General features: G+C 33.7%; 1 long non-coding RNA gene and 1 pseudogene across 1 annotated transcript; one reads left to right on the top strand and one right to left on the bottom strand.

Moving 5' to 3' along the window:
• Positions 1-2,195: 2,195 nt before the first annotated feature.
• LOC121172744 (uncharacterized) lies at positions 2,196-2,974 on the bottom strand. Its single transcript, XR_005886291.1, has 2 exons — positions 2,679-2,974; positions 2,196-2,517 (listed from the first exon to the last, which is right to left on the bottom strand). It is a non-coding gene; the product is annotated as an uncharacterized lncRNA (long non-coding RNA).
• A 2,995-nt stretch (positions 2,975-5,969) lies between these two features.
• The window catches only part of LOC112997851 (probable serine/threonine-protein kinase PkwA), a 31,219-nt pseudogene continuing 27,376 nt past the window's right edge, over positions 5,970-9,812 (top strand).

The following is a 9,812-nucleotide window of genomic DNA, read 5'->3' as shown; positions in this document are numbered from 1 at the left end:
AGGAAGTGTTAATGCACAATCCGTAAAGTTCCATAACATTCCGAAAGCCAAAGAAGGGATGATTGCGTAGTCCGTAAGGTTTTGTGACATTACGGAAAGAAAACAAGTATCGTTACGGAATTCGTAAAGTTCCGTAACATTACGGAAAAAGAATCAGCAAAAAAAGGCAGGGGGTGTATTTAATAAACAGGGGGTGCAAATAGCAACCAGGTCCACTTGGGCCTTCCAGGAAGTTCTCCAGAAGGCGGTGCCTTCTGGAGGAAGCAACCTAGCTCGCCTGGGCGAGCTGGGTGGCAAGGTACTCCCTCATTTTCCTATAAATAGGGGAAGGAGGGAAGAACAAAAATGTTCAACCCTCCTGGTATCTGAGAATCACTTAAATTAGTGAGAAAAATTGTTTCCGTAAAGAAAATCCAAACCGAGGCGCTTTCGTAACACTTCCGAGACATTTCTGTGGATGATTTTCATGAAGATTTGCAACCGTTCTTCGTCGTTCTTCGGTCTTCAACCGGTAAGTTCCCAAAATCGAACTTTTCTATTCATTCTATGTACCCTTAGTGGTCCTCATTTATTTTGCGTGTTTTTATTTTTATTTCATTTACTTTCCGTACCCCCTTTTGACGTATTTAGTCATTTATTTAAGTCATTTTCTCACCTAATAAAAAATAAAACAAATTTCCGCCGATCATTCGTATTGTAACATCTTTTAATTTTTGTTAAAATGAAATCCGACCGTTTAGTCATGCCATAACCACATTTAAAACCATAAAAGAGGCAAAATAATAATATAATAATCAAAAAATATCTTTTAGTAAAATAATAAAAAAAATCAATCGGACGTTTTTCTTTGGGATTTTTCTTTCTTAATCGAATTGACTAAATAACCAAAGTGAAATTAAGGCTAAAATCAATTCATAAATCAAGCTTTTGTCATCACCTAAAAAAGCCATTCTTAAGGTCCAACGCCTTGAAATGGTCTTTTCCGCTTTTATTGGTTAAACGTAGATTTCGAAAAAGGGCCTAAAGTCAACATGTAGCTTTACTACCTCTTTCAAAAAAATATGAGATCATTAATGGTCCAATGCCTTAATGTTTTCTCTCCTTTCAAAAAGAACCGAAAGATTGTTTAATGGTTCAACGCCTTAAATGACCTTTCAATCAAAATATATCTTGCAAAAAAAGGATAAAAACAACTTAACCAACGCTTAGTTCTCAAAGAACTACGTAGGTCTGATTTCCTTATCACAATTGAGGAATACGTAGGAGCAAGGGAAACACCCTCTTCGACCACAAAAAGATAAAAAATATAAAAGGTGCATAAAAGACATAAGAACATAAAAAAAGGAAAATAACATAAAATTGAAGTCATATTTGCACATTTAATTAAAGGTTGTCGTCTCTTGCGACGAACGTGTGAGGTACTAATACCTTCCCCATGCGTAAATACAACTCCCGAACCTTTTACTTAAAGTTCGTAGACCACGTCTTTTCCGGTTTTTCCGACGTTTTCCTCAAATAAACGTTGGTGGCGACTCCGCGCGTATTCCTTTCTTGGAAGACGCACCCGCGAGTCACGCGTCGCCCTCCCGCCGAAGGGTAGGTTGCGACACATTGTTATCAATAAACTGAATATATTTTAATGTAGGAGGAAAAAGAATGATCATCCGACAAGTAAAGTTGATAGGTTGAGTTTGAAATTGGTTGAGTTGTCAGATAATCCAGACAAGGAGAAAAGTCATAAAAATAATGTAAATAATGAATATTGGATGTAATTTTAAGATGTATAATGTTATTTAGACAATTAGCATCAGTAGTTTCAATATTATCTAAAAATTGAAACTAAAACACTGACATACAAATTATAGAACCCTCTTTAAAAATGATATACAAAGTATGAGTATCAATTTATAAGTCACGTTTTACCCTTAGAATTCTACAACCTTGACTACAAAACAATGAAGACTTACAAAGGAGAAGCTGTGAAAAACAATATTTCAGCTCTAAATAAATAGTGGCAAGATATGAATAAAAGGGTACCGGATGTAGAGAAATTAATATAAATTGACAAACAAAACAACGTAAAGAAAAAGAAAATTCTACCAGGACTTTAACTAAATGTGCTTTTTCATTTGTTCAAATGCGATTAAATAAGATAATTTCTATCAAAGGCTGTAAATATAACAATAGTATGATAATATATTAAGGATTTCCAAAACTCCATTAAAATTAATATCAACCAACATTAGGAGTAGACATTGAAATCAACATGCTACCCACAAATCAATTTCTCATCCAGAAAAGGTTTTCATATTGTAAGATGTATAGAACTCATAGTTTTAGGCTGACACATTGATCATGCTTCATACAACAAGCGTCAAGGCCATCACAAGGTCTTTCCCATGGGCATCCACTATACAAAAATCCACAGTACTTGCCATATCTCAATAATGGAGGCACTGTCATTAATTAGCCCCTATGCCATAGTAAAATATTGAACCTTAATCCAATCAGCTAAATCTAAAACAAAAAGAAAAAAGAAGAAAAATAATACATACAAATAGAATTAGACATGTACCTCAACAGAAATATATGAAAAGTACTAATTATATATATATATATATATATATATATATATATATTACTTAAAAGTGGATAATTTAATTAAGCAAGAAGATTACCACAGAGATAGCGCCTATAGTGGTTTCAGCTCCTATGCTGAGGGCACAGACAGGAGTGGATAACAAGTTAAAGGCAAAAGTACAACAAAAGAAGAGAACATACTTGAGTGAGGCGGTTGGAACCATGTTTTTTTTTTGTAGGATAGGAGATGAATTAATCTTAAGTTTGTCAAACTTGGTTTTGCTTAAAGGCTCTAATTTATAGGCAGAGACAAGGAGTGAGTGAGTGGTGTTGGATTGGATTCAGAACTAAGTTTTCAACACATGGCAGGCACAACTCAGAGAAAAGAGTGGAGGGTTGGTGGTTTGTTTTCTAGTGTCTCGTGACTGTATTATTGTCATTAATTTAATTTATTTCTTCCTAGCACTTTTTATATATGCCACATTACAAACTTTAATGCATTGCAACCATACAATTTTTACAACCAATACGCTGAAAGTCTTACTAATATTGTTTTAAAATTTATCATTATATTAGTAATAATATCGTAAAGAAAAGAAAAGGCAGAGTGCCAATAACAATATTACATGTCAAAACTTGCAAATGGATGATAACAATACCTATAAATAACCTCTTCCCAGCCTATGTTTTAAGAAATTGTACCTAATAATAGCTAACAAGAAATGATGTTTAACGGTATAAAATAGAATGTTGAACTAAAAAAACATCATTATGGAGAAGAAATAAAAAGATAATGTGTATCAATGTTCCATAAACCTGTACAGAATCCAAGCACGTAAATATATCTAGATGTAGCATTCACAACACTAGAGACAACATTAAAAACAAAATGTGTACTATTAGAGTGAATTACTTACCCAAAATTATACATCAACACTACTTTTTGCATCTTGGAAATAACCAGCAGCTCCTCTGCTATCATATTCGACATTACTTTTCTGCCTTCACACAACAAATGCATTCAAAATTAGGGTGTAGGCTATCAAACACTAGCCAGAAAACGGAGGGGTCAAAGTGCTAATAGGAAATAGTTGCGTTATCCTCTGCAATTTTGCTCATATTCAGCTGCAATTTCGCCACATATTATCACAACACAGAAAAATGGTGCAATGTGTTTCCTATAGTGCTCAGCAGCCACACCACTGATCACTTAACCCAACCACATCATAATAGCAGCACACTATTTGCTGCTATTGATAACTACAACCTAGACATTGCAAGCTTGAGGGAACATAATCGAGAATCAATTGAAGCAAACAATAATGTCGTAGAAAATAGAAGACACCATTTGAAAAGAATATTGAATTCAAACAAAGCCATACCATTTATCACAAGGCTTACACCAGAAAGGAACACACAAAACTAATAAACAAACAAGAACGCCATAAGCCTCATATAACCTTCACTTTACAAATACATACAATGAATCAATCAATCATCAACATATAACCACGAACAACAAAATCAAACCCTCTTTTCTAAATTGCATTGGTGAAAATGAAACAAATCAGTGAGAGTGAGCGAGAGAGAGGCACCTCGAGTTTAGCAGATTTCATAACGATGGGGATGTATATGAGAACGATGCAGACCGTGGCAATGGAGGTGTTGTGCTTCCAGTGCTTGGGACGACAATAAGGGCCATCGCTCATACGCCAGACCTTGTTCCTGAAATTGTTGTGTCCATGTCCATGGCCGTGATGGCCATTGCCGTCGCCCATTTGTTTTATTTTGATTTCTTCAGTACTCATTCACCAATGTTTTAGTCTCTTCCTTTTTAAACACATGACAACATGGTCTAGCCTTGTGCAACATGGATGAAAGGAGTGAAGAAGTTGTGTTTAGGTTTGCAGATTTGGAGTGGGGTATGATAGAAGACTATGAAAGGAGGAAGAGTTTGATTTAGGTGAGCTCAACATGGATGGATCAATTAGTTGAGCAAGGAGTAAGAGATTTCAAGAAGAGTTTGGCAAGAGACTAAATTTTCTCATGGAGAAAAGAGAAGAAGTGAAGTTCATTTATTTTAGCCAACTTTTAGAATAAGATTTATTTTCGTTTTTAATTATATTATTGGGCCTATTTTTGGACTTGTAATGGGTTGCTACCTTTTTTATTGTTATGTTTATGTCTTTTAATTATTAGATTAGTTATTGGGCCTTGGGTCTAATTTAGGATTATTAGTAGGAGTTACAAATAGACTCTTTAAACACTTTGTTGACAGTTTTTTTTTTATGAAATTTCATATTGGACACAGTTAAGAGAGTGTCTCTCTTAGTTCTTGAGTGAAATCTTAGGTTCTTATCAAAGAATTCTATTATTTGTGGCAAATCATCCTCAACTTATTAATCTCCCAAGATTGTGACGTTGTTCTTTCCATCTCCTTCTCTAATTCCGCTTTATCCTTTTCTTTTCCCCAACTTCATAGAGCCCCAAATTGGTTCCGCAGTTTGCTGATGCTAAAAATTGGATCTGTAAATTAGGGTTCCATTAGAATGGAAGGTAGAAAGAGAAACCCTAGAATCAAGATTCCAGAGGCATGCTCAGGGGGCACGTAGGTCGTGTGCAGAGGCGCGTAGGTTGCCGATTTCCCCTCTGCGAACGCTTGGACGACGTTGCCACGTCGAAGCTAGGAGGCATGGCATGCACGAATGACGTTCTCAGAAGCGAAAGACAAAGAAAGAATGTGTGAGAAAGATAGTCAAAGAGATTAAATAATTTGAAAAGCATTCCACGACGGTTTACAATTAACCGTCGTTGAACGAGACTTTCTAAGATGATCTTTATGAAAGCGTTGTCGCCGAAGTTGTATATATTACAAAATTGCCACTGCAAAGATATTCTATGACAGGTTTTGGCAACCCTGTGGTTTCGCTGTCGTAGAATATAACTTTTTTAGTTGTGAACCTTGTTGTACCTATTTGCACCCACTCTAAAATTGTTATCTAAATTGATTATATTATTCATTATTTTATCTTTTAAATTATTTTTGTAATTATTAAATAATCTTAACAATTGTTATGAGTTTAATGAAATTTTATTAAAAAAAATATTTACTAAAATTATTTTAATAAAGCTCTTCTACCAAACGCCCCCAAATAGTTGTTCTTTCTCTGCTTTTTTTTATCTTGCCATGTTACCCCAATTTGTGTTGAGTTTTTCTTAAGTAAGGGTTTCAATTTGGGTTTAAGATTGAATCAAGGTTCTTTTGATTTAGATGTGTTAAGGAACAATTTTTCTTTTGGATTAAAAGTTATTCAATAAATTTGATCTTACTTTGTCTCAAAGGTGGCTTAGAGATTTGAAAATTTTTCATTTCTAATTGAGCAAACACAATGAGTGACCATGATGCTCCACCTATTTATGAATATAATGATGAAGTCATCAATGATGAATTTTTCCTTGATGAGTCTAATATGCTCCATGAACTTTCCATGGATGATGAAGATCTTCTTGATGTGAATGGTGATTCTAAAACCAAACATGTTGGTTATTTCTATCTATCTATACATTTCGAGAGTCTTGTGTATGTGTCCTCTCTGTCAAAATTGTCATATGTTATTATGTGTATTATTTTTCATCAATATTAGAGTTGTGAGGTATTGCTTTTCTGTTTATTGATATATTCAGTGGTAATATTATTTTAAAAATTTCAAAAGAGGTTGATGATGCCATTGACACATTCAAAAGTCGTAATGGTAAGATGTTTTCTACTCTTTTTTTATTATGTTCCTGCTTATGCTATCCTGATTCTTATTAAGCTAATTATTTTGAATCAAACCTAGTGTCTCAAGCAGCCAAATATTCCATTTAGATGACTGACTAATAATTTTTTCTATTACAAGGGAATGTATTATTATATTTCAATGCTCACTTGGATTCTTGTACAGGGGAATTGTACGTAGTTGCCTACAACCCAACAGATATGACATTGGTGGCTACATAGGGTGGTGATGATAGAGGATTTCTCTGGAAGATTGTGTTAGACAAGTGGCCTCAATAACTTAAGGGAGGGGGTGAATTAAGTCTTACAAATTTCCCACTAACAAATTTTAACCCCCTTTTAAATGATATATGATAGACTTAAGATGCAGAAGAAGAAGAAGAAGCAATCAATTTAATAATGTTCTTTTAAATGCGCAAGACAAAGTAAATTACAATAAAATAACTAAGATAAGGGAAGAGAGAATTTTAAACTCAATTTATACTGGTTCGGTCACTTCCCGTGCCTACGTCCAGTCCTCAAGCAACCCACTTGAGATTTTCCACTATCTTTGTAAATCCTTTATATACTTTGAACACACCTTGGGATTCCTCACCCTTGTGTTCAATATTCCCACAATCCAAGAGACAGACAGTCTCTTGATTATAATTGAGTTTAAGAGATGAATAGAAAGATTTCTTTCCTTTAGAGTAGATGATACAAATTGAAGTTCCTAGATGAATTCTCAATAGATTTGCAAGTGTTTTGCCAAGAGTTGTTTAGAGAGGATTTGACAATTAAGTTCTCTTTGAAAGTCTCTCTTGTACTTTTTGAAGTCAGACACACATATATATAGGCCCATTGTGCATTTTCAAAATAGTTTGAAGAAATGTGTCTTTTCAAAAAACTTTTCTGAAATTTTCTCACTGGTAATCAATTACAGGATCTGGTAATCGATTACACAGTTATATTTCCGAAGAGTCATAACTTTTCAAAGTGTTTTCTGAAGTGTCATTAATGGTAATCGATTACAGACATTTGGTAATCGATTACAAAATTTAAAATTCAAATTTCATAACCCTTTTTGAAAAGCCCATTTGCAATCTGTCTCTAGTAATCGATTACAATGGCTACTACTGGATGTGATCGATTTCAAAACCCTTTCAACCAGTGAGTTCTTTTAACAAATAAAATAAGACCTTATCTTTTTCTTGATCTTGTTTGCTTGACCTTGAATTAATATTGAAGCAATCTTTGTTTGCTTCACCTTGAATGTTTCTTGAAGCAATCTTGTTTGATTATACTTTGGCATCATCAAAAACCTATATTCATACATTCACAGATTGGTGAAAAAGGAGATTGGGCTTTTGAGCTTCAAGGTATTTGCATGATGCAATAGCTACTACTGGATGTGTATTTTTCTAATTAGGATAGGTTCAACATCATGATTGGTAATGTCATGTTACTTTCAATTGATTGAATTTCCATCGTGAGTTTGTCATTGATTTTGTGTAGGTCATAAAGATTTTGTATCAAGTTTAGATTTTAACTATGATGGACAGTTTCTTGCATCAGGGTGCTTCCATGGAATTGTTCAAGTCTGGGATGCATCTAGAAATCTGAAAAATGTATTTGAAGGTCTTGGAGGGGGCATTGAGGTAAGATTATTAATATTCTTGCTTTTCTGCTTTAAGTAGTTACTAAATTAGTTGCCATGAAATTTTCACAGTGGCTAGTGTAATTATTAATATTCTTGCTTTTCTGCAGGGTATGTAATTCTCTACTTTTAGTGTCTTTGTTGTTTGAGTCATATAGGCTAGTGTAATTATAAATATCCAAACAACCGAGTTATGTGTAACAAGCTTTAAGCACTGAAAACAACTCTCCTTCTGGTAACTTTTCATCCAATATCTATGTGCTTATCTATATGAAAAATCATCTTTGTTTGTCTTTCATGCAAAAGTATGCATTACTTATTCATTTACATATTTTTTTTTTCTAGAAGCAAGTTAGATCCCCATGACCTTAGAGTAGACTCCCAAAAAAATCTTGAATTTTCCTGGAAAAAAATGGGATACTATTTGAACAATTCTTAAAAAATCAAACAAAATCATATTCACTTGTGTCCTTCTTCTCTTTTCTCATGCATGTCACGAGGTAAAACTTGAGAAACTATCTATCATTATCTTCACAAAAAATTAATGTCAAATTATTTTTCTTTCCAATGAAGATTTTTTTTTTGTTTTTCTTTATGATTTTGGTAACCTCCTGCTAAACTTTGCTTTCCAGGTCATGGATATCAAACTAAGGGATTAACATGCTTAGCAATAAGTTCAAATTCAACTCTTGCTCTTACTAGTTCCGAGGATGGATCTTCATATATTGTGAAGATCGATGGAGGAAAAGTATGTGTTACCATTGCTTTTGATATTCACTGTATTATCTTTTTTATAAAATTGACAATTTTAGATAACTTCCACTAAGAAAAATGGTGCTCAACTCCTTACACTGGAGAGACGTCTTCTAGAATCTAACTAGGAAAAACACAACAACAACAAGAAAAAGAGAAACAGAAAAGAACACAAAAAATGAGACTGAACACTGCTCATCTTTCTCCTCACCAGTGACCTCCTGCTCCCAACCAATTCCTAGATGCCCCTTACACTTTCTAACCCTTCCTCTCCTTTATCATTCTTCTCATGATTCCAAAATCTCCTATATGTTGCTAGGTCCTTTCCCAATTCCTTCCATTCTCTTTTTTTCTTTCTTCTCTTATACACATGGGCCATAGATGGCCCATCTCTTTTTTAATCAACTTGTCTTGTTATGTCTTTATTTTGGGGTACGATATCTCTTATTTGGAGAAACCTTTTGGTTGTCTCTTGAGTGACATATCCAAAATTTTTCTCGTTTGATTTCCTTTTTAAAAGTTTTAAAGTTGTGCTAAAATGTTAGAAATAATAATTGCTTGCTGCAAAAGTATCTAATTTAGTAATTAATGCTAAATACTTTAGTTTTTATTCAAGTTTCAAAGAATGATAACCTCCAGTGTCAGTTGCTATTATTTGAGCATAAAACATATTTTTGCACAGTTACTGTTGGCTTATGTAATTCTTCCCATTCTTTTCATGGGATGAAAGGCTTACATCATGACTAGTTTTTCACTGTTTGTTATCTTTCTTGAAATTTTATTTCACAATAGCAGGACTAGTCTAATTGGTGCTCAGTTCAAAAGTAATTGGAAGCCAACTGCTAGCTTATCCCTGTAGAAGCAAGCTTGATGATGATGAATCAAGTTGATTCAAGTAGTAATGACAAAGATGATGACAAAAAGCCCAAAGAATGATTTCAAGATTGAGTCAACAAGTTCAAGTTCAAGATTAATTTCAAAGTTTCATGAGAAGAAATCAAGAAGATTCAAGAATCAAGAGAAGTTTGATTTCAAGATTCAAGAAAAGATGAATTCAAGTTTCAA

The sequence above is a fragment of the Glycine max genome, chromosome 9 (genome assembly GCF_000004515.6).
Source record: "Glycine max cultivar Williams 82 chromosome 9, Glycine_max_v4.0, whole genome shotgun sequence".
In the NCBI taxonomy this organism is placed as follows: Eukaryota; Viridiplantae; Streptophyta; class Magnoliopsida; order Fabales; family Fabaceae; genus Glycine; species Glycine max.
This window is presented reverse-complemented; position numbering and strand designations above follow the sequence as displayed.